The 21,270-nt window shown below is 46.8% G+C and overlaps 1 long non-coding RNA gene across 1 annotated transcript; it reads left to right on the forward strand.

Moving 5' to 3' along the window:
* Window positions 1-14,684: 14,684 nt before the first annotated feature.
* LOC115029999 lies at window positions 14,685-17,396 on the forward strand. The gene is made up of 3 exons (XR_003835595.1): window positions 14,685-14,854; window positions 16,645-16,774; window positions 16,898-17,396. It is a non-coding gene; the product is annotated as an uncharacterized LOC115029999 (long non-coding RNA).
* The last annotated feature ends 3,874 nt before the right edge of the window (window positions 17,397-21,270 follow it).

A 21,270-nucleotide genomic window follows, 5' to 3' on the forward strand; every position in this document is an offset into this window, starting at 1 on the left:
ACAGTTGCAGTTTGGGCTGGGGTCCTTAGTGTCTAATGGATACAATTGCAGTTTAGGCTGGGGTCCTTAGTGTCTAATGGATACAATTGCAGTTTGGACTGGGGTCCTTAGTGTCTAATGGATACAGTTGCAGTTTGGGCCATTCTGGAGTCAGGTATTGTTCATGGCCACACAGCAGTGTAAGTGTTCTTAATGGACTTGATGAAGGCAGTGAACAAGCACAGGAACATCTCTAAAATAGAGAAGTTTGCCTCATCCATATTTTACCATGATTTAAAAATATCCAGGTTCCTAACTCCTGTTCCTCTCACAGAAGCAGCCCTGTTGGGAAACTCAGGGCCACAGGAAACTTGTCCAGGCGGGAGCAGTTCAAATTGAGCCTTTCTCGGAAGGCAGACTCTATTCGACAGGAGATATCACTGCTGTGGACTCCAAGCTGCAGGAGAGGTTTCATCAGAAAGATGGAGTAAGCTACCGGCAGAAAACATATGCCAGATGCCGAGTGAGGGACAGCATCCAGAACCTACCACTGATGCTCAGATCCTGGGCGTGTGTGTGTGTGTGTGTGTGTGTGTGTGTGTGTGTGTGTGGCGGGGGGAGGCGATTGTTACATCCACTCACTGGATGCTCCACAACCCCAGCTCACATGAAGGGGAGAATGACACACAGCGCTTTGATATTAGTTGGTCCTATGATGCAGAAACGAGGCCAAGATCAAACACTCAAAATCCTGATTCTCAAGGCCATTGGTATCCATGTTATCCTCAGGAAAGGAACAAAAATAAGCAACAAGGAGGGGAAAAAAGAAAAAGAAAATGAAGGGGCACGTGAGTATCGCTCAGCCATGGTAGGCTCACACCTGCTTCAGGGGCAGTGAGTTTGTACTTTTTAAAGAAAAAATGTATTTTTTTAAATTATATGTGTATGTGTATTTTCCTGTGTGTATATATGTGTGTCACATATGTGCCTGTTACTCACATGTCAGATCCCCGTGGAATGGGACTATAGACAGTTTTGAGCAGCCATGGAGGTGCTGGGAACCAAGTCTGGGTCCTCTGTAAGAACAATAAATGCTCTTAACCATGGAGACAGTCCTGCATCTCTGGAGCAGTGAATCCTGCCCACCCCCACCCCCTTTCCCATGCAGGAACCTAAGGCCTGGGTCTCATAGGCTACTCCAGATATTCCAGCTACTCCAGTGTTTGTCATCAGTGAAAGATCTGTGGCAAATTCTTTACCTGGTCTTAGAGGCAGGACAGATCCCAATGCTAAATGTTTTTAACTCTAAGTATCCCCATGACCCCTAGTCACATTGTAATTTAAACATGTCCCCCTCATTGCCACAAACTAACAGCCTGCTAAGATAATGGGTGGAGAGAAGGATGCGCAGACGTACCCAGAGTCATCAGAATCAGCCCGATGGGCAGTCTTCTCTGGGATAGTGTCTGCCTCTGGAGTGCAGCAAAGGATGCAGCTAAGGAGACAAGCCGGCCGTGGGGATCCACCAACAGGCGTGGCTTTGCTCAAGATCTCTTAGGCTAAACTGTGGAAACGGCAGATGGGGGAACATATTGCAGGGGTTGGACCACACAACTGCCAGCAGCACCCTGTAACTTGGACCGAGCCTAGGAAAATCACAGGCTCCAAAATAGCTTCAGTGCAACGGGAGAAATGTAGAGAGCAGGATTCGTCATACTCTGTAGTGACTTCAGGACACCCAAAGAAATCAGCTTCCAGCCAACTCTGCCACAGCAGGCACCCAGAAGACATCAGGGGATTCCCCCCCCCAAAAAAAAGGATGGGGGCAACCATAGGGAACCTTTCTGATGTGGCTCCCTTGTATGACCCCAAGAGTGGTCATTCTTGTCAGCTACCACGTGACTAGATGTGACGTGTTCTTTGACGCCCGCCCAGTCAGCCTCCGAGTCTGGTCTTGCGTCCTCCCACAGGTTCCACATTTTCCTCTCCCGCCTCAGCTTCTCTCCTGGGCCAGATGCTCGAACCTCTCGCTTCCGGCAGAGTGGACATCTGCTGGCAATGGTCTGTGCTACGCAGAATCCTTGGGGCTCCTTATTCCCTGCAAAGCGGCCCTCCAACTCCTTGGCTGGCTACGGTCCTCATGGCTGCCTGGGCTGCTGTTTCTGCAAAAACGGTTACCATGAGCTCCTCTGGTCAGACGTGATGCCTTTGTACCCCTGACTGTTCGGCCTACGCAGTAGCTGCACAGCCAGAACTGCCAACTTTACGGGCTTCGTGGACCGAAGACATCAGTTAGAATTTCAGCTCCACAATTTATTATTGGCTTTGTGTGTTCTGATAAGTTATCTAGCTTTTCTGGGCCCTGTGTTCTGTACTCTCAATGCTTGGAATCAGAATGGTTTTTATTGCATATTTATTTTTTGTATATTTTTAAATATCTGAGTGAATATGAGGAGATATGGTAGGGATGGGACGCACTTCCTCCACAAATGCTTTATATGTGACTCAAGCACGTAGCCTGAACATAATCCCAACCAATATTCCAAATACACCTGCCAGGCATGGTGGTGCATACCTTTAATACCAGCACATGGGAGGCAAAGACATATCTGCCAGCTCCTGGCCAGCAAGTCCAGGCAAAAGGAGAGATGTCCCAGTCCTGTAGGGGTCTCTCCAGGGCTGAGTGGGATGGTGAGTATCTGCCCAAAAGAAACACACTGAGTCAGGAATCTCAAAGAAGTAGGAACTCAACTTTATAGCATCAGCCTCTCGTTTATATAAGTTTAGAAAATAGGAAGGGGGATTTTTGGTGGGGTAAGATGACATAGGAGGCAGGGAAGGGTGACAGAGGGTATGGAGTGACTGACAGGGCCAATGGCAAAGCTCTGTATCAGCAATGGTGGGGCAGAGACAGTCCAAACAGGTCTTACTGAGTCACCCCAATACAGAAGTGACTGAGACAGGTCACAAAACTCGAACCAGGCTTAGGGTCTCCCACGAGACCACAGAAACTCCAGCCAGGCTTGGGTTTGTCCTCAAGGCCCAAACTAGGGCCAAAACAGGGCCCAACACATATCTATATGAATTCTGGGTCAGCCTGCTCTACACTGAGAGTTCCAGGCAAGCCAAAGCTACCTAGCAAGACATTGACTCCAAATAAATAAATGAATCAAATATACTGTGTTTTAACTAGATGAAATATACACTTAGTAACTTCCTTTTTTCTAATATGCTTTGTATTGTACAACCCTAATGTCTGAGTCTTTCGGAAATGGTGCAGGTGGGCAAAGCACAGAGAATCAATAGTGGGCAAATTCTCAATTAAATGTTAGCGTCATGTATTAAATCATCAGGGACGGGGGATATTACCGTAAAGCTAGAACTGTCTAAATGCACCCACCGAATGACTAGATGAGAGGCCAGCACAGCAGTAAGGATAGAAGAAGAGGGGCCGCAGGGATGAGTATAGAAGAGCTTAGATGGCGAAGTGAAAGAAACCAGGCACAAACCAGCTCGTCTTAGCATCCTATCCTTACAACCAACGCTTCTAAGACGAAAACCAAAGCAATAGCTACCTAGGTCAGAGAGCTGGAGGAGGTTTGACTTAAATGATGGGGGCAGGGATGGAGGAGCAGCGGGTGTGTGAGGGTGAATTGGAAGCTTCCAAAACCTATCAAACTATCAAAACCACTATAATTTCTCAAAGCATGTGGGCACCTGCAATGCTCATACTGTATGAACGATACTTCAAAGGGATTCCTAGGACAGTGCTCCTCAGTGCTCCCGCCTGGCAGTGCGGGCGAGCATTCCCACCCCACCTCTTAGCTGTGGCTTTACTTATAACAAAATGGGTCTGGAATTCTCCTGAAATCAGACTGTTACATAACACGGACACTTCCCTTTTTCTAGGAAGATGGATGGAACATCCAAGTCTGTCTGCCTGCCTGCTAGTCACTAGCCTCACTAGCTCCTTCAGAGGCAGCAGAATATAATAGACAAGCAGACCTGGCCTGGTCCTTTGCCACCCACTCAGCCATCGAGACACCCGGGAGGAGGAAAGTTTCCGTGAAGCCCTTTCTATGCACTCCTGGGCAGACAGGATGCGCCGTCCTTTCTGAACTGCCCCAAATCAGCAACAATTGCAAATACAAAGCAGTTAGGCAGCACCAGAAAGTGGTGTGCTTTTTCTCCCTGCGCCTCTGAAAGGACTCACTTCGGTCTGAAAGTACAGAAGCAGTTATAATATTTAACCTTGTGGCTGAAAATCACAGGGCTATTCAAACCGAACAATCAAGGCAGACAGCGTTCGAAGGCGACAACTGCCTCCGCTGCTCATACCACGCAGGAACGTGTCTTAGACACTCCTGCTCCTCCTTCCCAACAGAGCCCTGGAACTGTCCAAAGTGCGCGCACAAGAAGCCCTGGATAAATACTTGTTGATTTGATTGATTCATTGTTGCCTGCTCTGGTGACAATGGTTAGATGAGAATGGACGCAATGACCCAGCATGCGCCGAAGGGAACACCCTGTACATGGCTAAGGTATTGATGAACAGTGACCGTGTTTATATGACTACTTTCAACCCCCTACCTCCAGAACCCCTTCCATCCAAAGAAGCAGGGCAAAACGGCAGCACCCTATCCCTCACTAGCTCCTGTCCAAGTAGGTAAAAGTTATTATTACGTACAAGTGTGAAGAACGATTTCAGTCTTACCAGCTACCGGCTACTGAAGTTGACAGGCACTGCCTTCAGCTGGGGAGTGGGGGTGGGGGTCTGGGGTGGTTGGTTGGGTTTTTTTGTTGTTGTTTTTGTTTGATTGTTAAACAGCATTAGGGTTTCCTTGTGATTGATACTGACCTGGGAATTACATTTTTGTTTTCAAAAACTCATTCTGAATGTTTCTTTTAAAGTGTACTTCTGACCAGCCCCTGTCCACACATGAGAAGGGAAAGTAGACATAGATGGCCGCTGTCCAGGCCACTTGGCGGCCGGAAGTGAACGAGAGTCCTCGGTGGTGACGAAGCAGGCAGTAAATAACCTTCCACACTCGAGGTGAAGACAGCCCTGGGGGGAAGCTGGCTCCATTAGAGGCTCCAAGCCCATGAGCTGTTTTCTCTGGAGAGGATGAACGTGGGCTGGAGGGGGACCAGCGCTACCTAATCTCTGCAGCTACTTTCCCAAGTCACCCGAAGTCAGGCTAAACGTTCCTTTCCCCCCAATTGAAAATGAAAAGCCATTCATGATGGGCTCTCTCGCCATACATCCGTGGCGTCTCCCTATCTGTCCAACCTGTGTGTTAACATGGTGGGTTTGACGCATCCCTGGTTTCTGACTGTGTCTACCGCCCCCAAGCTTGGACCTCTAGCTGAGAGCTAGGCGAAGAGGTGTCTTCAATTGACGTCTGCTTAGGTGGGTGAGTGAAGGAACAGAAGTGGGTGCATGGGTAGGGTAGGCTACCTAGGTGGATGAACCAGTCGGTTAATTAAGTCCCCTTACTTGCAAGCTCCTGTGTGCGAAGGCATTATCACATCAGACAAAGCACAAGACATTCTCCTTGGCTCCTCCCTCCCCATCTGTGCTGATGCGAGAACACTCGGGCCAAGCTCCTTGCTCCACCTGTGCCACACGGGGAACGCTCTTTGCCAAATGTGCTGCTTCCCACCTGGAAGCTTTTCCTCCCGAAGTCTCACTCCATTTATAGACTCTGGCTCTACTCTGTCAGGTTTTATTTTCTGAATTAAAATGTGATAAGAGACCTTTCCATTCCCAGGGTTTCCTCTCTGCCTGTAGGTCAGAAGTTATTGGCTGCCTTCCCAGGGTCTCCCTGGGGCTACTGCATACTTCGACTGACCAAATCTCCTTAGCCTTCAGACCGAATGATGCCATGTTCTCCATGAGCCTCCTTTTCTAACAGGAGATTCGCATTGTCTTGTTCGATTCCCCCCCAGGTTATAGATTTCATCAGGGGGGTGAGTGAGCGTATTTTCATCCTACCTGGTGAGGGCTTCACAAGCAGTTCTGGCCATTATGCCCATGTTAAATGTGTTGCCTTCTGCTGAGATGAACACAGGCAGCTGTATAGCTTTTGCGATATCTATTGTCCGACACAGTCACTGATGGCTCTGTGCAATGTCACTTACAGACTCTGTACTTTTAGGAGAAAATATCCAGGATACGAAATAGCAGAGACTATTTTAATTAAGATTCCATGCACGATGCAAAGGTCTTGCATCCATTAGTTCGTTCGTTTCGCAGTAGAGTCCCAGGAAGAAGGGAATGTTATTTCCATTCTGTGGTGAAGTAACTAAGTCTTTAGGCTGTGGAGATGGAGTCGTCAGTAAAGTTCCTGTCATACAAGAAGGAGGACCAGAGTTCAGCTCTTCAGCACTTTAAAAAAAAAAAGCAGAAGACTAGCTGTTACCCCAGAGCTTCTGGAGCAGGGACAGACAGACCCCTGGATCTCACAGGCCGAATGGTCTAGCCAATCAGTGAGCTCCAGGCTCCATGAGAGAGACCCAGTCTCCAAACATAAGGTGGAGAGCAACTGAGGGATACACACACAGTTGACCTCCGGTCTATATGCTCTTACATACACACATGAACATGCAAATGTCCGTAGCACACATGTACACATACACTTTTTAATATAAAAACAAGGAGAGACTGCTTCTCTAAAAACTGGCACGCAGTGCTCCAGGACATACTCCTGGCAAGCGTGACTTCAGACTGAACCCCATCCAGCCAGTGCTCTGTGTCCCCCACCACACGGGCTAGACTGCTGGAGGAGAACCGCATTTCTCTTGTTCACGCCTGCCTGTTACATGGGGCATCGTGCTACCGTTTGTTCCTGTGCTGAAAGTTACGCTCAGGACAACTGTGGTTTCCAGGAGGGAGTGGAAAGAAGACTCCCAAGGTCAGACACGTCAATTTTTTTTCCACTTCGATACAATGTGACCTCAAAAGAAAAAAAAAAAAAAGAAGAAGAAAAAAAGCCTGGATCTTGGAGTACTAATTAGCACAATATGCAAATTCACACACTCCGAACTGGTTGAGGGGCAGCTGATTGCTTCCAGAGCAATAAGGATTGCCCTGAATTATGACGAAGCCTCAGACCTACTGTAGAAGGCTGGAGGACATGGCATGCCACTGCGTCTTGTTCTTCTTTGGGGTTGCCACTGTTTGATGACAGGGTGTGAGGCACATCCACAGAACTTCCTTTGTACCTTATGAGTTTTGTTGTTTTAACACAGTGGGAAGAAGGAGGAAGGCCACCCCCTGGCCACACCTACAGTGAAACTGCCTTTGTCTGACCAGAGCTGTCCCTCTCCCTTCTTTTTTCAAACCACAGCCACCACCCTGCAAAGAACGAGTCTGTTCTTGCCACCCGCCACCCCCCCCCTCCGGGTGTTGCCTCCTGACAAAGAACTCATCTGGCTTCTGAGCTCCATCTAACATCAATTTGTGTGGTGCTTCACCTCCTGGCCCAGGGAGCTTGGCACTTGTGGTTCCCCCTCTGTCTTTGTGAAGACTTAAGGCTGCTGCAGGCTGCCCAAGACAGCACAAAAGAACTCCCAGTCGCCCAGCAGTGCTGACCTCCACCTGGGACAGCCACCTCCAGCACAGGTCACTCCTGGGCCTCCAGGCTCACCTATCTCCTCACAAACTCTTCAGTCAGAAATCAGAGTCCTAATGTAAAGCCCAGCCAGGGACGTCTTCCTCCAGGAATCACTCTCTTTCCACTCCACAACCTGGTTGTGAGGTAATTTCCTAATTCTCTTTGACAGGACAGAGGTCTTGCCACTTGGATCAGAGGTTATTTTTAACCTGAAACCGCATACAAGGAAATGATGCAGGAATTTCTCTGAGCCGACTGGATGGTTCCTCTTTTTTTTTTCCCTGTCATTGAACATAAGTTGTCTCTGGACTCCAAGCGCTTTCTGGCCTTAGGGAGTGATTTTGTAATCACAGAACAAAGTTCATGTCCTCCAACCTGAAAGGCTGACTGGTGAGGATCAACTCCTGAATCTGGGTAGGTTTATTGTTGTTGCTGTTTTGATATCAGGGTGTAGATCTGAGTTTGTGTGATTGTGCGTGTGTTGGGGGGTGGTGTATGAACATGTATGTGGGGTAATCACATATGCACATGTATATGGGAGGAGTGACCACACATACACATGTATGTGGGGGTGATCACACTCACATATATGTGGGGGTGGTCACACATGAACATGTATGTGGGGGTGGTCACACATGCACATGTATGTGGGGGTGGTCACACATGCACATGTATGTGGGGGTTGATCATACATGCACATGCATGTTGGGGGTCATCACACATTCACATATGTGGGGGGTGATCACACATGCACATGTATATGGGGGGTTCATCACACACATGTATGTGGGGGGTGATCACACATGCACATGTATGTGGGGGGTGATCGCACCAGTCCTGCCCTATCACCCTCTGTCTCAGTCCCCTGGGACAGGGTGTCTCACTGAGCTTGCAGTCAGGCTGGTGACCCGCAAGCCACAGTGATCTCCATGTCTCTGCACCACCCCTACCCCAAGGCTGTGTGGGTACAGGCTTATGTGACCAAGCCTGGTATTTTATGTGGCCGCTGGAGATTTGAACTCTGGTCCTTATGCTTCTGCAGCAAGTGTGCTGAGCCATCTCTCCAGCCTAAAATTGGAATGATTAAAATCCATTATCAGTAAGACCTCGGAGTCCCTACGACCCCTCACAAGCCTTTCTGATACCTGCTGGAAGAGTAATAACTGACACCCGGAGCTATCAAAAATGTATTCTATGCCTCTAATCTCTTACCAATACCGTATGCATGTTTCTTAAATCCACATTAAAAATAGAAACAAAAAACCCTATTTGTCTGCTTTACTCTGTATGTCCACTATCAGGCTTTGCAACCTCAACACTTACTAGCATTTAGAGATAGCTAGTTCGTTCTTGGGGTACCTGGTGGGGTGCCCTCTACCCACTGGCTGCCAGGACCAACACTTGCTCCTCAGTGCTTACTTGCCAGGGACACAAAGCTTTGCCCTGTTGACAACTGCTGGCTTCTATACGGTTGGGATTATTTATTTATTTATTTATTTATTTTATGTTTTTTAAACAACACGCTCCTTTTAGATGGGGACTAACCTAACTTGTGCAAACTTTAACAGAGCTTGAAGGTGCTTCAGGAAGGCTGCCGGGTGATGATCACACTCACTAAAAATGCAACAGGCATTTTTGGCTCACATCTGAAAAAAAAAAAAAGTGAAAAATCCAAACGCTAGTTTGCCTCACCCAGACCTCCTTTCCTATCAATGGGATTGAGACAGAAACAATAATCTACAGTCCCCTTTGTTGGCCTCCCAGGGGAACTCAAGATTGCTAGATGGAGTTGCTCTCTCCCTGTAATTAAACTCTTCCCACACAATGCAGCAAGAGGCAGGCAAACCCACACGGAGGGTTCCTGCAGCCCCCACAGTGGAGTGCCTGCTTGGGAGACACTCGCATCAGCAAGTGCGGCTCGGGAGGCCGGGAATGTGGGCTGGCCCCCACCCCTCCCTGGACCTGCCCCTGCTGAAGTATTTCAAGCATGTTTCATAAGAAAGAACCAGGAGAAGGATGGATATGAGCTTTCAAACTGAATTGTTATCCATCCATCCGAAGGGTGCTAAACCACTGGATGTGGAAAGGAGTTAGCTACTTACAAATGACCTCTTCATCGCCCTCTCTCTGGGGGAAAGAACAAAACCTTTGATCAGAAAATCTGATAAAATTACACCGACTATTTTTATTCTATTCATAAGCGACAAAGCATGTAGGTCCAGCTTGTTCCTACATGCACTGGCTAACAATTCAATTAAATAAATGTTTATTTAAACCATGAGTTTAAATATTCTGGGAACTTTTCTGATAGTTCCCAGCCACCAAAGAAGAAATATCCAGATGAATGAAAACCAGGGCTCTGTCCCCCCACCAGACAGCATCCAGTTCTGATGTCTATAACAATCGACTATCTGCTTAGATTACCTCTCCATATGTGTGTACATACATATGCACATACATGAACACGAACAAGTACACAGGCAGGAAGGCAGGCGAGGCAGGGAGCCCCCTGTGCTTGGATAATCAGGGTATGGCTGACTGAATGCTTACAGCTCACTCTCCAGGCACAGAGCTGGAGACTTAAGGTGTGTGGAGGGTTGTTAGAGCTCAGCGTGTGGATGGGAGAGGAGGTAGGCACGGTGTAACCCAGGTCCCCCACATCAAGTGAGACTGGACAGGGGCAAGCCCAGAATGGCAATGGGCCGGCTGCAGGAAGGCTGCCTTTGACATGGCAGAATGGAGAGATGGTGGGTTAAGAGATTTCATAAGCTCAGGGCAGGGATCTGATGCTGGAGAAGAAAGAACAGTTGAGCTGGAGAGATGGCTCACTGCGGGAGGGCGCCTGCCACCAAGCCTGATGTCTGACTTCAGCCCCGAGACTCCTATCGTGGAAGGTGGAAGGAGAGAACTCCCTCAGATGTTCTGACTATTGTATCATGACGTACGTGTGCCGAAACACATGCACGTATGAACACACGCACGTGCACACACATTCACAGACACACAATAAATATAATTTTAGAATGTCTTTTAAAAACCCTGTGGGATTAATTAAACACAGCCTGTGGTCTAAATGTCGGTGTTGCCCGTTCCTGGCTCACATGATGGAGCTTCACAAGTCACGTGACAGTGTCATGAGAAAGGCAATGGTGGAGGTAAAGAGTTGAAGGGGTAGCCGCCTTCTAACTGAAATAAGCAGATTTCTGTGGCGCTTGAGGAAGCCCTTTTCCCAGTTTTTCACCAGGGAAGGGCATGAAGGAAGCACCAGCTCTGCCACAGAGGGCACAGAAGCTATGACACACATGGAATCAAGAATAAAAATACTTTTTTAAAGAAGAATGGATTGGGAGAGATGGGGAGACGGCTCAGTGGTTAGGAGCACATATCACTCTTGTCAAGGACCTGAATTTGAGTCCCAGCACCCACATCAGGCAGTTCACAACTGCCTGTAACCCAGCTCCATGGGGACTGGACACTTCTGACCTCTGTGAGTAACTACAGTCACGTGCCCATACACCCATAATTAACATAATAAAAATAAGTCTTTTTTTTTTAAGGTACTGGGCATGGGTAAGGTGATCAATGAAGATGATAGAAGTGGAGAGAAGATGCTGGGTTGAACCTTTGAGTGCTGCAGGATCTAAAGGCCAGGGGGAGGTGGAACCTCCAGCACAGAGTGCTTGAAGGAACATTCTGAGATAGAGACACAGTGGGAAAGCTGCTGGCCTACTGACAAAGTAGTCTAGTAGCCAGATGTGACATATACTTACAATTCCAGATCTTGAAGGCAGAGGCAGGAAACTCTCTATGAGTTTGAGCTTAGCCTGGTCTACCTAGTCAACTACACAGCGTTAGCCTCCTTGAGACAAGGGCCAGAAACCCCTTGCACCTGGAACAGAGCTCTGATTTCCATCTGGCCAGCGCAGGGTATTGTCCAAGCTTTGGCGGAGCTCAGAGGCAAGAAATGGACCTGTGCTGTTCATTGTTCTTGTAGTTCCTTCATGGAGACAGAGGCTAGGCTGTCTTAGTACGCAAAGGCCCTTTCTTTTTCGCCTCTTGTAAGCGCTCTGTTTACAGTCTTTGCTCATTTTCTGCTGGGCTGTTGGTCTTTTTGCACTTGGTTTCTGGAAACCCGAACATCTAAGTGTCAGGGCATGGATCCTGTATGATATAGTTCTGTGCCTTGGACCTAAAATGTCCCCAGAGGGTAGGTAAGATGGCTCAGCAGGTGAAGGCACTTGTTGCCAAGAACCCACCAGGAGAATGAGAGAAACAACTTCTGCAAGTTGTCCTCTGGCCTCCGCATGAAAGCATGAAGTGAACAAATAAACGTAAACGAAAATAAAACAAATGAAAGTAAACATCTCAAAAGACTCGTCGTGCACTATCTTAGTCTAGCGCTGTTGGGCAGTAACAGGACTGGAGGCCACAACTTTGCTGCTTGCTTACCCCATCTATGGATTTATAGATTGTTTATATATTGTATAGATTCAATTTATGAATTGTTAGGGGGTGGAGGTTGGGTGGAGTCTGGGGGTATGGCCCTGAAGGATTTACCTTGTCCCTCACCCTCCCGTGCTTCTCTTTCTAATTCTCACAAAGAGAGCAGCCTTTCTCCACGGTGCCATCTTCCTGTAAGCTTGAGCCAAGCACTGAAGCCATGAGCCCAGATAAATCTTTAACTCCCTTATGTTGGTTTCTTCAGTGTTTGGTCATAGCAGTGCATAGCTGACTGCCACTACATCGTCCCCTTCTCTTTTCATTGACTCCGCTTGTCCTTTGACAACTCCGTGCATGTTCACAGTTCATCCTTATGGCAGGTTCAACCCTCCGCAAACTGCCCCTCCTCTCTGTTTCCATACTGTGCTACCTCTTCGGTTTCCTCACCTCCAAGGATCTTGGCTCAAGGCTCTGAAATTCTGTGTGGGTTCCTCTTCCCTTCGCTTCTTATAGATGGCAGGGCTGCTTGTCTCTGGCTACCCCCGTGCCAGCACACTCTCCTCTGCTTCTTCCTCCCCAGCAGTTCTAATTACGACTCCGTGCCCAGCTACCAAATCTGTGTGTAGCTGGAAGTTAAATTAGGACGTTCTGATGTCTCTGTCCAAACCGAGACCCCCCCCCCAAACTGAGAACAGGGAGCTCTAGGTGATTCCCACACATCCTTCAGAGGCTGCCAGGCTGACTGCGTCAACTCTCAAGGGGTGACCCAGAAAGCGCTGTTCTGGGGTCTCCAGGGCCTCATCTTTAGGATCTTTGATGAGGTTTGAGAATGGGCCCTTCTTTCTTGGAGAGTTGTAGGGACTCTGTGAGTCTCTCCTCCTCATTCAAACAAAGCAGCATGTCTTAGGAGTAGTACACTTGAGGCCCTGCCCTGGGGACACTGAGACTGGTACCTGACTCATGCATAAAAAATCCTGCCAGCTGCCTTATATCCTATGCTGCAGGGGCCCTGGGGAGTGAGCCTGTCTTCTGTCAAGGATGCTCCTGCCAGCACGGCCTCCAGGTAAGGATGTTTCTCTTACTCGTTGTCACAGAGTTGGGACAGAAACTCTACAGGCATTAAAAGAGCACAACTGTGGATTCTAAAGGAATTTGAGGGGAAGACAAGAGATGGCAACAGTTGAAGAGAGGAGATGCCTAGCAGAGAATCTGGTAACTTCTGGGGAGCCAGTCTGAAATAGTCATAGAAAATGTCCTAATGAATGAGGCTTTTACAAAAGAGGAACATCAGGAAAAATTTATATTGTGGACTGCACAGTATCCATGTTGTGTGTGTGTGTGTGTGTGTGTGCGTGCGTGTGCATGTGAATGTGTGCATGCATGTGCATGTGTGCATGCCTGTGCATGTGTGCTCATATGTGTACATGTGTAAGCCTGTGGAGCTCAACCTCTGGGCCTCAAACAGGCTCTACCTCTGATCTACCCTCCTAGCCCCACAAGTAAGCTTTATCCCATCAGTTGATTTTTCTAGCTCAATTTCAAATAACTAAACTATTTCCAAAAAACGAGAACAGGAGGCTGCCCTTTTGCTGGAGCGCTTTGGCTCTGGAGTCTCTGGTTTGAGGGCTGGCGTCAACCATCAGCTCGACAAAAATCCAGAATTGCCTGAGTGGTGGGTCTGCTTGTGGGGGATTTCTGAATGAAGTTCACCGAGGTGGGAAAGCCCATCCTGAAGATAGCCAGCAGCATTTCACAGGTTAGGCCCTAGACTGAATGTGAAGGAGAGAGAATGCAGCAGCAAGCTCAAAGTCTTCCATCCTGCTGGCTCCATTACTGTGGGTGCAAAGTGGCCACTATCTCCGCCTCCCGCTGCGGTGACTTCCCCTGGTGGACTGCACCCTGAGCTGTGAGCTCAAATAAATCCCTTCTTTAAGTGGCTTTTGTTCCAGCAGCAGGAAGGGAACCAAGGCACTGGGTTGCAAGTCGCATGCCAGTGCTAATCGGTTGTGAAAGGCTAGGAAAGCCCTCCAAGCTCCCATTTCTCTGCCCCTAAAGTGAGACCGACTATCTGACCTATTACAGGACAAGGTGAGACACTACAAATGATGCTCAGGGCTAGGGGACTCTAGTCAGCAACTCTTTTGAAAGGGCATGTGCCACAGAGCCACCTCTCCACTGAACTGAGAGTACCCTGCTCGAGGATTCCAAGCCTCCCTTTGCTCACTTGGCTGGGCTGTTTCTTGAGGGATGCCCGTTACCTCCGTAGAAGTACCACAGAGAGTTCTCAGGGAGAGTTCTGTGTAAGGTGTTGTGAAGGAAACTGAGAGGAAAGCAAACTGAGCTGAAGCAGGGAAGCGGAGCTTGAGAGTTCAGAGAAACTATTTGCTCATCATAAATTAAGTTAAAAATACAGTTGCACAAACAGATGACTAAATAATACACAGGCCCACAGATCTGAGCTTCTAAGTGCTGTCTTACATAAGATTGTTCAACCAAACTAGCCCAGCCATTAAAAAAAAAAAAACCCTCACATATGACATTTTTAAAAATAGAGAATCAAATATATCTAAATCCGTGCTGTTTATGTAACACAGATATACCAGATCTATCCAGGGAGGAGTTGGCACCGGCACTTATAGAATGGCAGGCTATGCTAGCGTGATCCCCGGATTTTTCCTACTTGGTACTCATGGGCATCTGCTTGCACATTCAGCTCCTGACGTGGAGGGGTCCAGGACAGGCTGAGCCAGACTTAGTATCACATGGGAAGACAAGTCATTGGTGAGAGCTCTTGGACCTCAGTCAGTGAGGATCGGGAGGTAAGCTTGTTCTTCTGCATAAATCTTAGGTCTGTTTGGTTCGTGGCCAGGCGCAGATTAAGATAATGCTGGACTGGAGGATGCAGAACCGTCTCCGTGGGTAAAGCCGCTGTCTGTGTAAGCACAAGGACCTGCGCTTGAATTACCAGCACCCACGTAAAAGCTGGGGGAAGAGAGCTCTCCTGTGTGTAACCCCACTGTTTCTATGGAGAGATGAGGGGCGGTGACCCCAGGAATCTGGTGGACTAGTGGAAACAATGGAGCGAGCCTGTCTTACGTAAATTAGAACTAGAGGATTGACACATTAGGCTGTCCTCGCCTCTGACCTCCTCATATACGTGCTTACATCCATACACTCAAGCACTCATATACCCCCGAGCACCATATACATACCACATACAAACCAATATTTTAAAATATGTTAGTTTTGGTTATCATACAATGGAGCTTCGAATTCCCTTTAAGTGTGTGTGTGTGTGTGTGTGTGTGTGTGTGTGTGCGCGCGTGCTGCTGAGGTCAAATCCTTTGTGCATGCTAAACAAACACCCTACCTCTGAGCTGTTCCCCTAGTTCCTATAATAATCTAAATCTAAATCAAGATACTGAAGGGAGCTATTTCCTAACTGGTATTTTAGAATCTGAAGCACTCTCTCAATCAAAATTTTAACTTCAAGGTCATAAAATTCTGGGTTTTTTTCATTGGATTATACGTGAGTATCTGGTTTTCCCTTGCTCAAAGGCCAGCTTTGTCCCTCAGTTATAAAAGTTTGTATTTTCTCCTACATGGTTATTTGCTGTCTGTTACACTGATTCTTTCTTGGAAAAAAAAAAAAAACTAACAGCCATGTTGCAGCCATGGGGAAAGGATTCCAAGTTTGTGTATACAATATCAAAACAACTTGTAAAGGGTGACCCACATGACTAACCCACGGGATTAGCTAGTTTTTCTTTGTGGATCTAAATCATTAGCGAGAAACCAAATTGTTCAAGCTCATATACCAAAAAAAAAAAAAGTTGATGTTTATGGCTTGCAATAAAAGCTATAAAGCAGCAGTTATTCACGCACACACACACGCGCACACACACACTCATAAACACATACTTGGGAGCTGTACCTTCTACTCCCCCACTGCTAAGACCCAGGATGATTCTCTTGCATACATGCGCACTTCACCAAACAACAATCCCCACATGATAGCAATGCAACATTATGTCTCCAGGTTCTAGATACCATATTTGGGGGCCATCTCAAATATGAGACAGAAATCCTCCTTAGGCTTGTTATTTGTTCCAGAGGTCAATAAATATGACTTGTACCTGTTAGAGGTGATAAAGGCAGTGCATGAAATTTCTCATGCTATAGGTTGAAATATGCACCACCACCACCCCAAAGACTCTAAATTCTTGGTGCTTTGCAAAGTGATCTTACTTGGAATTGGGCCTTTGCAGAGACTGGCAGATTACCATGAAATCATTAGAGTGGACCCTGGTCCAGTGTGGCAAGTGTTCTTCTGAGAAAGCAAAGTTGGGACACAGTGACAGATAGAGACAGAAGAAGGTGGCCTTCCACATGCCAAGGAGATGGGTCTCAAATAGATCCTTCCCTCACAGCTCAGGGGACGCCCAGACCACCTGACCACACCCTGACCACACCCTGCAGTGCAGGCTTCTAGCAAGCTGAGTCATTCTTCCTTAGCGGAGAACCACCAGGGAGTGATAGGACTATTTAAATTCACATTCTGAATAATTGAAGCATTATGGAAAATAACTCTAAACTTTTCATTCTCCAGTTATTCTAGGGGGAGATGATCTTTCCAAAGTATCCTGTCTGATTTCTCAACGACAGGCCCCATACAAAGCATCAGGTGGCGTCTCCGATAACAGGGATCGGTCAGTGACACTGGGTGCACACCAGGCTTTGTAAGTGGCAGTGGTGACTTCCCTGTGGTCTCTTCTGGTGGGGAATTGCAGGATGTTTCTTCTTGACCCCTTGCCTCATCCACACACATTCATCCCCATTTTCTTTTTAATCTGTTACAAAAGAACAGAAACGAGACCAAGAAGACATTAAAACTCTAAAGTTAAACTAATAGAGAAGATTCTCCGAGATGCCAAACCACGTGGACCTGGAAAGTCTTCCCTCCTTGTTGGCAACCGGGTGCTTGCCTGCTGCCGTCCTGGCTGAGGACCGGGCCTTAGCTCCAGCTCTACCAAATACGACATAAAGTTGGCCTCCAGGGAGCCTCTCAGCCTCGGTGGGATCTTGTGAATTTGGATCTTCAAGAGAGCAGCTTGGACCCACTGTGGCTGGGAGAATAAACTGCCCACTAAGATCTGTGGGAGAATGAATTATCCACTAAGGGCTGAGTGGGCTGTGCTTTGCCAACTTTGTTTTCTGTTTATTTGGAACGGTTACACCGCAGCAGGGGCCTCTCTGGAGTGACCTTTTCATGATGCAAAAATTAGTTTGGGGAAGTTCAAATTCCCCAAATGGAACAATAATCAGATGAAATGACCACAAAGGAATAAATTTGCTTCCGAAATAAAAAGGTACTTAACAAATGATTCATCGTTCCACGCTCTGACCTTAAATAGATCTCTGTTTGGCTTCAGTGACTAGAAGTCAGTTCTTTTGCTGTCTTTGTTTTTTGTATATAGCAAGGTTTGTGCATTTCATGACATAGTCTTACCGCTTGTTCATGTTATGTTGTAGTTCCCCAAAACAATCCAGCAAAGTAAGAACTGGTGTTTAGTAAGTGCCTATGATGAGCTGAGAGCTCCATCACATGCCTCCTATACATTATCATAGCAAATAGTCCAAACTTAGAGGTGGATGTTCTTGCTCCCATTTGACAGATGGCAAAGCTGAGGACTAAGCATAATTCACATAATTCTGAGTCATTTAACTTACAGAACCTGGATTTCTAACTCACAGTCTGACTCCATAGTGTTCTTATTTATCAAGGTACACACACACACACCACACAAACACTCACACACACATACTCACATACCACCACACACACGTACACACACACACATATTCACATGCCACACCATATCACACACACAGACACACTCCCCACACACACTCATACACCCTTACACGCCACATGAGACACATGCACACTCACACATATATATTAGGTAAATGTCAAAACTAACTACCAAAATTAGTATAATCTTGCTAAAAATGCCATCATTTAAAATTATGCAGTAAAAATACCTAAGACAAAAAATGTGTAGGTCCCAGATGTTTTAAAAAATCTATCTGTTCTGAAATACTGATTTTTTTTTTGTATACTTAATGGTGGGTTTTTAAGTTGCCTAGTAAGTAAGTTTTGTTCTCAGCTGTCTCCCAGAAGAGCTCACCAAAAATACTGCACAGGAGCGAAGGTGTGCGGGCCCATTTTAAACCAAATTATTCTCCTCAAGGCAAAGCTATGAAAGAGGGTGGCAGCTTGCTGCAAGCCAGACATGACGGTTGCATCATGAATCCCACTAAAGAGGCTGAGGCAGGAGGATTATGAGTTCTAGGCCAGTGTAACTGCACAGGCAGTGGGGCACAAGTCAGATTACAGCCAACCCTTTACAGACTGCAGAACTGAGTTCTCATTGATGTAGCCGATGGGGCAGTGGGGGGGCGGGGGGGGGAGGCGGGGGCGGTGCAAGGCTAAAGGCACTGCGCTCTCTCAGGACTCCTGCACATGCCACTTGAGTCTCTAGTCTTGGATGACATTACTTAGGGAACACAGATAATGAAACAGGTAGAGCATGCTTCCCAAGTCCCCCAAGAGCTCCAGTTTAGCTCTTATCTGACAGCACAGGGCACCCCAACTTTTGTGCCTCAAACTCTCAGGAAGACTTTCTTGTGAAGTCTTTTTCTAGTCAGATATGGTTTTTTATTTTATTTATTTATTATTTATTATTTATTTATTTATTTCATCTTCAGAGTTAGATTTCATACGGCACTTTGGAAAACCCACACTAGCATATGTCAATGATGGGATTTTTATTTGTATGGATAAATGCCATGGTTAGTCAAGATCTATTTTACCTAAGCCAATTGAAAAACACAAATAAATGTCACCTGACAGAGCTTTTTCATTTGTTCACAACTGGCCACTTCAAAAATCTATAAGACTTCTCCAAGTCCCCAAACATATCTTGCAATTAAATTCTTTTCACAAGTGGTAATCAGTAGCTGGGGTCTACCCACCAAGGATGTTAGATTGGGCAATTAAAAGTTTAACTCATGGAATAAGAACTTCAAAATGCCTTTCTCCATCTGTGAAATCTTATGCATCTCTTCCCCTCCTAGTTCAGTTTCTTCTAAGGGGGACAGGGTGGGGGTTGACAGGAAGGTGTTTCTCCATTGGTATGAAAAGTAATTTAAATTTAGCAGGAGCCTGACATGAAGGTCATTGTCCCCTTAACATTTAATTATAGGATAATCTCTGATGGGGGAAACAAAACTTATCGTGAGGTAAAGGTCTCCAATAGGTTTTATTCAAGGAGAGGCAAAGCTGAAATATTATGGAAAATAAATGTCATGTCAAAGGTTTGATATTTATTTTCAAAGCAAGAAGCCTGACCACAGTGGTTATCAACAACAAAGTCGTCTTCAGACTGACTGTCCTGCAGGGATAAAGGCCGCGGCACGCCTGTACCTACTGAGGTCTGCACAGGCATTTTTACAGTCTGTAAATAATGAGTTCCTTAAACACAAAAGTATCTACACAACACAAAAAGATGCGAGAAGACGTCTGCTTGACATTCTCAAAGTAGTAAGAGAAAGAAACCCGAGTGGTTGGCTTTCTCACCCCGAGACTGAAGCAGGCCATCTCTTCCGCCTGTTCCTCTTGGCAAGTCCATTCAGTTGGATTGCCCTGATGCCCGCCTTCCACGGCTGACGGGAAAACACAATGTCCTCTTTTATTGTAGAGAATCTTCTAGACATAACCTTTTAAGTGGTTCCACTAGTACACAGAAATTTAGTAAGCCGTTTCTACATGGCCAGGACAAATGGGAGGCCGAGTGTTTAGAAGAAAGCATTCCTGTCCCTTGGAAACTCACAGCCATGGGCTTTGGAATTCTTGTGACTATCAACTAGTCAAACCCCACAACATAATTGTTTTTCTGGAGCGCATTAAGACAGTTGTAAGAAAACCTAGGTTTTTAGTTAACTCACGCAGTCCATTGCTACAAGCCTGGACTTGGACAAACCTAAGAAAAGCTGTCAAACAGAGGCTTGTCACATGCAATGGTAATATGCATATTGCCACTAACACATTCACGTGGGATTGCAACTGACAGACCAATCTTCATTCTTTACACGGGAGTAACAACAGAAACCATGATGGCCGGTTTGGGGCTGTGCTGACATGGCCTCTTCCTCCTCCCCTTCAAGGTGCTAGTCAGGGCATCAAACAGAGGACTAAATAGAGGACAGCTCCTCTCGAGGCTGCTAATAGTTCAGTGCTGAAGTGTCCTGAAATGTAGATGGAAGCCACATGTGTACAAATCTTTCCAGCGGGACTGCTTAGGCAGGGAAGCTTGCCTGGGAAGCCCGAGTTCCATCTTCACAAGCCTTGTAGAAGGAGGATGCAGAGAGCATCACAAGTCCTCCCCTGACCCCACACTCACCCCTGCACACTTTTTAAATGGGGGCCTGGAAGAAGGTTTAGCAGTAAAGAGCACTCGTTGCTCTTCCAGAGGATGCAAATTCGATTCCGGGAAGGCACGGCACCCCATCTTTGTAACTCATTTCCAGGGGATCTGATGCCCTCTTGTCATCTTTCGGGGCTTCAGGCACACACAGGATGCACAGGCATACATGCAGGTAGAACACTCAGACATCACAATGTGGGGTGTGGGCTGACATGTGTCTCCGTGGTTCAGCCTTTGCTTACGGGGCATCTGGACCTCCACTTTGGTACCAATCCCACAGAAAGAAGAAAAGGCGGGGGGGGGGGGGGGGGGGGGGGGGGGGGAGGAGGCAAGCAAGGTACATATGCTAAGTAAGGATATGAAAAAAAAAAAAACAAAACCATATCCACCTCCCCCCTCTCTGGAAAAAAAAATTTTTTTAAAGACGATTTGCTCACGATAAGAGAATTAAAAATAGACCCCTGCTGCCCATCCTCTGAATCACAATAAATACTGAGTGTGACAAAGAAGGGTCACACCGACTAAGGAGCTTATCTAAGGGCACAGACTCTTCTGCAGATCTTGGCACCTTCTGTGATCTGAAAGGTTGCAGCGATAAGGCAGTGTTCAGCCCTGTACTACAAATACATAGCATGTGGATTGAAAAAAATCCCCATAAAGTATTCTATTTATTTCACCCTTAATACAGAGAGGAGAGAGGGAGAGAGAGAGAGGGAGAGAGAGAGAGAGAGAGAGAGAGAGAGAGA

The sequence above is a fragment of the Mus caroli genome, chromosome 19, assembly GCF_900094665.2.
Source record: "Mus caroli chromosome 19, CAROLI_EIJ_v1.1, whole genome shotgun sequence".
Taxonomy (NCBI): domain Eukaryota; kingdom Metazoa; phylum Chordata; class Mammalia; order Rodentia; family Muridae; genus Mus; species Mus caroli.